Raw genomic sequence first — 7,446 nt, 5'->3', positions numbered from 1 at the left:
TCATAAAAATTCTTGTCTGTAAAACATATAGAAACATGCACTTTTACCATCTCTCTTTTTTCTTAACACAAACAAAGATGATTAAACTTAGTGCTTATGAAAACTGTTGGATAAATTAACCCGTTACCTGGATATTGAAATCTGTACTTTTCTCCAGAACAGTCACCAGACTTGCATAGCACAGGTCATGCAAATGCATACTGTACTTCCTCACATTTTAAAAGTGAATAGAATTTTTTTGGTGGGAAAATGGGATCTCGTTCATCTTTTAATTAAATTGAACTTGGAGGGTTCTTTGGGGGAGAGACTGGGGAAAAAACTATAAATATTTTGCTGTAGAATGACATCTGCCCCTTTCGAAAATATGGAATATAGATAAATCTTAATCTGAAATGGTGTTCATGAAATGCAAAGAATATCCATCTACTATACCTTTTGGAGAATCAGGCAGTATAAATAAGCTTAAAGGGCCTGCTCTCCACCCACACTGAAATCAAAGAGGATTTTGTCATTGAATGCACTAGAAGCAGGAGCAAAAAGTGACTATAAAAATGGCATTCTGAGGTTCACTCTTTAATGTCTCTCAAGGGACTTCTAAAGTAAATTGGCTCATCTTGAAAGGTAAAAATGTTACCAGACGGCAAACCCTTCAGACTCAACCTGGAATTTGAAGTCAAGCCGCTCCTTTTCTGCCGTGTGTATCATCAGTAATAAAATAAAGACATTCTGAAATTGGAACTTTCTTAAAAATGTTGTTAATGATGCAGGAACCAAACTAGAACTTTCCAAGTGCTTTACTGACTCCATTGTAGCTCTGGGTAAAATATCCATAATGGATATAGTGTTGTAACTTGCCTATTTTCCAGTTTGTAGTAAGTTTGTGGAATGTACTTTACATTTTAGGAAGTCTTCCTTTTTGTTTAATGAAATATTGTTTGAAATTATTTTGGTACTAGGGTGTCTCAAATGTGTGATAATTTTCACATTAGTTTTTGGAATTTTCAATTGGGTTGGTTGCTTGTGATTGGCTAAACAAATCACATTCTACTCACCGTGCTTTCCTTTGAACCATAGGGGATGAGGAACTCAAGTGGCAGGACCAGTCGTAGAGCCTAAAGAGAAGCCTGTTAGGGGAGATGCTCATGTCAATTCCCTCCACCCTTGCAGGGCACCCAGGCAACTTCCTTGCATTGCCAGGTGCAAGACATATCCCCACCACACTGCTGTAAAGCCAGTGGTCAATGTCTTCTACAGAACAAATGGGTCTCCTGCGGATGTAAGGCCCATTTGCATTCCTTCAAGCCCCAGTCACACTGAGAGAGGGTAGCCAAAAGGTGATGGAAGCTTATGCCTCTATTTGATCCCATTCAGTGGAAAGTGCTACCTGGTGCTTCTTCTGCTTGCAGGTGCTGTTGCCTTAGCTCAGCCCTCGACTATGAGTGGACCTCAGGGTGGAGAATCTTGGATACTTCTGCATCACATGTCAATCCCAAAGTGGATCTTGCAAACTGACTCACAAAATGAATTGACCAAAAATGTAATGAAATATATGCCCAGCCCTGGGCTGCAATATAAGGGTAGGGGAATGGAAGTAACATTTTAGATTCATGCCTGCAACTAGATTGGCACAGGTAGAACCCTATGCCAGCCTGGATTCAGTTGCTGAACTCAGGCCGTATCTTGTAAAAACAGCAAGCAGAGAAGTCTAGGAATATACCAAAGGCACAGATCTGTTGAGCAGATAATGCCATTTTTTTAGTCACTTTCTGCCCATGACACCTGTTCAACAGCTCTGAAAAGCACAACAAAAATAGCAGTGGATATTGTACTTTACTATCTGATGGACCATATAGTAGCAGAAGAAATTTTGTCCCAAAGTTTCTTACCTGGATTAGTAAATATGCACAGTCTTCATTAGATCGATCACCAGAAACATTTCCCACCTGTTTCAAGAGAATTTATGCTATTGCTATGGCTTCAAGAAATAACATCATGCAAAAATAAGCCTAGCAAACAAGTAGCCATGTAGCCCTCTTGTGTATACATTTACTGCACTATTATAGGTTTTACATTATTTTGAGCTTCTAAATTATGTTGGGAACCTTTGAAAAACAGACAGACACCATCCCTGATCCGAAGTGTATGCAACTAGACATTGACATGATGCAGTATGACACAACCAAAAATGAGGGGATGGTCCAAGATATAAGACAGTTAATAAGGTATATGTCTTGATGGTTAAGAACTAACCAATTTCATATTTTTTTCTTTTGCACCTTTTCCAGTCCCTCTCTAAATAAATTAATATTTAAGAGGAGGACCCAAAAGAGTAACTAGAGCACAGATTAGGATTGAACACCTTCTGGGTTCTATACCCATGCTACAGAGTTGTTCTGTGAACCCAGTGGCATTGTTTAAACAAATGATGATGTATTTCTGCTAAGCTTTATTTTATCATTAGCTCATCCTCTCAACCAAGCCCTCACCTGTTTGTCTGTTTTGTCCGACTACTCTACTGCCTCCTGTTTGTCATATAGACTATGAGCTTTCTTGGACAGAGACTATGTTCTCTTCACGTGTCTGTGCAGTGTTAGCACAATAGGGACCAGACTCTTGTTATCATAATACAGCTGATCAATAGTAATAACTTGGATAAGGCACTTGGGGTTGATTGTCAGAGGTGCTGCCTGCTGAGCAGTTGGAGTAGTGTGTGCTCCGTACCTCTAACAAATAAGACCTTACTCTCTATCTGAGTCTCCATATCTGTACAAAAATAACTAACTCACAGGGTGTTGTGAAATTGAATTACATAATATTAGCAAAGCCTTTTAAGCGCATTGGATGAAAAGCTACATATAAGGGTAAATTATTAATCTTACGTTTATTTAGTTTTTCACCTCCCAAACGTGTAAATGATTGGGCATTGTAAAAATATCTGAGTGTCCTGGATTAATGTTCAAGTCTTGTGATTCCACAGAGCCCTCTTGCGCCATGAATCAACACATACAGTAACAACAGTTTAATAAATGAACCACCAAGACACGAAATAAAAACCAGAATGCCCAGAATAGGCTCTCTTCTCTTCCCAGTCAGTCTCCTAATGGCCTAAGCAATATGGCCTCATTCATACAGTGGCTCTCTGAGTAGCAATGAAAAGTTGAAAAAAATGTAACAATCATATTGTGTCTGCAGTACTGGCTAGCTAGGAAGTAGAGTGGCCACATTGGAAGATTCTGCAGGCCTGCACGCAGCAAAGAGATGAGCTTCAGATCAAACAAATGAATCCACTGAAGCACAGCCCCATGTGGATAGGGCCCAGCAAGTCATGGTGGTTATTGTAGATCTGCAATGTGCCACCCCCACATTATATAGGAGTCTGCCCCCTGCAAGTGCCACAGAGTGCCTGAGTGGACAGCCTTTATAATGACAGGTTTCAGAGTAGCAGCCGTGTTAGTCTGTATCCGCAAAAAGAACAGGAGTACTTGTGGCACCTTAGAGACTAACAAATTTATTAGAGCATAAGCTTTCGTGGGCTACAACCCACTTCTTCGGATGCATATTGAGTGAAACATATCGAGGAGATATATATACACACATACAGAGAGCATGAACAGGTGGGAGTTGTCTTACCAACTCTGAGAGGCCAATTAAGTAAGAGAAAAAAAACTTTTGAAGTGATAATCAAGGTAGCCAAGTACAGACACTTTGATAGCCTTTATAATGTGCATCCAGAATTTGGCTCTGTGCCAGGAAAGGTCTGCCTTGGTGACTGAATAAACTAAGGTCTTATCCTGGGAAAGAAGTCGGGGAGAGCATAAAGACAGTGGGGAAATTGATGACCTGTCAGCCCGTGTTGAGAAAAAATTACATTAACTATGTTGTGTAGGAAGTTTGTACTCCACCTCTCTCCCCCCTCCCCCCCCCCCCAATGCATTCAGGAACAATTATTTAATTGTTATGGCAAAAAAAAAAGAGCTTTAACTGGCAAATTGAAAGAACTAGCAAGTGTCGCATTCAATGACACTATACGTGATTTTCATATCAGCATCAATATGGAGTGGTCAGTGCATACAAATGCACTGCATTCACCACATTGCCGGTGGCTCTTCTGGTCAGCTGACCATGGGCAAATGTGGCAGGGTCCATTGCTGCGTTTGCTAAGTGCACCTGTGGTGGCTGGTTTATTATGATGGCCAAGGGACAAGGGTGCTGCGTTGCTGGACATGGCAAGATGTTGGATATGATGGAATCTTCTCTTTATATGTGAGCTTGTTTAGTGAGGGAGCCATAGTTACCACTATTACAATACAAGATATTCCCACTAGAAGCAAACATTTACATAGAAAGACAGGCTAATAGTGCAAAATGTTTGGGGTACATTCATACCCCACATACTTGTCTGATGCTTTTCCTGCTAATTTTTTCCCCACTGAATTGTGTATATGTGCTTAGGTGAAAATGTCCTAAAACAGCATAGTTGAAGGGTCACTGGTTCATGAGTTATTGCAACATGTGCTCACAGAGTACACCATTAGCCCACAAATGTGGATGAGGTTGTGTGTCATTGTCCTTGGCCAAACACTCATAAAAAAGCATACTGTCTCCAGACAGATGTGGTGATTTGCTGCTAAAACTTTCAGAGCACCTCAGCCTTCCCCCTACATCCCTTTCCTGGCCAGAGTCTTCATTAGGCCATTTGTAACTAAGCCACTTAGGTCTCGTTTGCATTACAGAGTTGCCTGATCCAGAGAGAGTTTTGAAGATTAGGGCTTAGGGGGAAGAAGTCAGGTAGCATGGGTGTATCAACCTGTGAGAACAGGCTACAACTTCTTTTAATGGAGTGCCGTAAAGTATGATTTCCACACTATTTTACAGCTTCCCTTGGGGTTGAGCTTCTTTATTAGCAGACCTGAACTAATAATTTGTACATGACAGAAACCAATAATGAATTGTAATACAAGTGTTTTGAGTATTGTAAATCCTTACTTTTAATTTCATAAACAAAAAAAATTGTGATAACTGAATTTTCAGTCAATGCACTAGACATGCCATGTAAAACTGTTTAATTAATTTTTACATGAAAATGGTATACTGTACAATATGTCAATGAAATTGTATTCAATGGCTCAATTACTGTGAAACTTTCTGATGAAAGGACATACAAATTAGTTCTAAACTGAATGGCAGCGGGAAATGGAAGGGACAACAGCTTCAAAGTAACATATTATCATTACATGTTATTTGTATTACAAATATCCTAATGCTATTCTAGGTGCCTTGGAGCCCTAGTCATGAACTAGGACCCTATTTTATATATCAGAGGGGTTGCCGTGTTAGTCTGTATCCACAAAAACACAACGAGGAGTCCGGTGGCACCTTAAAGCCTAACATATTTATTAGGGTATAAGCTTTTGTGGGTACAAAACCCACTTCTTCAGATGCATGGAGTGAAAATTACAGATACAGGAATAAATATATATTGGCACATGAAGAGAAGGGAGTTATCTTACAAGTAGAGAACCAATGTTGAAGGCCAATTTAGTCAGGGTGGTTGTAGTCCACTCCCAATAATTGATGAGGAGGTGTCACTACCAAGGACCCTATTGTGTTAGATAGATTTCAGCTTAATTAATGGTGATGGTTAGAGCTGGGCGAGACTTTCTGAATGAAACTTTTTTTTCGAATCAACTAAAACATTTCACAAATTTGTGTTCAATTCACTGAATGGTTTCGTTTGGAAATAAAAAAAAGAAACCCTAAAAATGAACACAAAACATTTAATTTTGATATTTTTAAAATTAAATGTTTCAATTTTTGATTCAAAAATGACTTTTCATTTTGAAATTTCATTCAATTTTATTATTTTTTTAATTTCAAATAATAGCTGGAAATGAAAAAATGTCTTTTCTTTTATTTGTCAGTTTGCTGCCTGTGATGCTTACTGAAAGTAGGAAAGCAGTTAGCTGGCTTCAAGCATTGAGCTTGCCTGTCAATGAGGGAATGAAGATGTCAGTGCTGGCCCTTAGCATAAGCATCAGATTCCTGACTTATGCAAATCTTGCAGAGGTCAGTAGGGAACAGAGAACAAGGGGTAAAAATCTATGGGCAGGAGAAAATTGGGATTGTAAGGGATTAGGCAGTGGTGAGTGATGTAAATTGGGAGGGAGCTGGCCTGTAGAAACAACCAACTGCTCAGATCCTCCTGACTATTATCGGTGCATGCGGTCTAATGCAGCCCAATCTCAGGATGTGTGAGGCTGAGTAAAGGGTCCCAGAAGACCCTCCTCACTACCAAAAAGCTAGGAAGGACCAGAAGAAGGAAAGTGAGATGGTAGAAGAAGAAAAGAGATGGAGGGAGGAACACTGGAGGGAGAAATCCCAGGGACAAGCAATGCGTATTCACTAAGGAAACACCTGCTGCAATGACAGCTGGAGGGAGAGGCAAAGAGAGATGGAGGAATCCAGTGAAACTGAGAATGAGGGATGGAGGGTCCCAGTAGGAGGATAAAATGAAAGAAAGAAAGAAATACAGAGGAGGGGAGAAGGAGTCACTGAACCTCCGAGGCCTCTTGTGAGTGTGATGGCTAGCTGGTCCAAAGCCATGTCCTACCAACCGCTCGACAGGATGATCTGAATGGATTTTTTCCCATTCATAGTATCCCCTTTCCTGACCCACTCTTCTAAGGCCACATCTCTTTTAGCTGCTGTAGCAGATGTAAAATTGCCTGTGGGTCTCAGCTCAGATCAGCCTCAATGGCAAACTGGTTTTGCACATTGAATACCATTTTGTTTTGATTCTCCCTTGATTTACATAAAACATGTTTCCAATTTGTCAAGTCTCAGCTGCTAGACACAGTTGCTCTATGATCCTCTGCACTGTCTGTTCCTTTTGCATAAAGAGGCCGTTATTTCATCAGACTTATTGTTATTGCAACAGTTTTTGAGCCTTTCCCTGATGCACTTGAGAATATTTTCATGTCTGTTCCAGGTTATATGGTTTTTTGTTTATTTAAAGACAATCAGGAGTAAATTTCACAGCCATTGGCTTGGATAAAAAAAAATCCTTTGGAAAGTGGTTAAGTCATTTCTTCAAGAAATGGGTCCTTAGTACTACATGTATTGTTTCAAATTGCAGTGCAGTTACCACACATTGATCCATAATTGCAGCAAGACCTTTTGCAGAACTGCAAAGTGTAAATGTTTTTGGAAATGAAGGTATCTACGATGTGTAAGAACACACTGTGCTCAGTGTTAAAAGATTACAAAGCTGAAGGATGAATTTTAAGTGTTGTTATATTCACAGAGATGAGAGACAGTTGTCCATAAAAGCATGTTTTTATTACACATGGAAGAATAAATCAGGCTTCAGATATATGGATTGTAAAGGTCATCATTACTAAATGGCACCCAAAACTCGTTAAGCAGAATTAGAAAATACAGTCATAA

The sequence above is a fragment of the Terrapene carolina genome, unplaced genomic scaffold (assembly GCF_002925995.2).
Source record: "Terrapene carolina triunguis isolate 2854851 unplaced genomic scaffold, T_m_triunguis-2.0 Scaffold58, whole genome shotgun sequence".
Taxonomy (NCBI): Eukaryota; Metazoa; Chordata; order Testudines; family Emydidae; genus Terrapene; species Terrapene triunguis.
Note: the sequence above shows the minus strand (reverse complement) of the source record.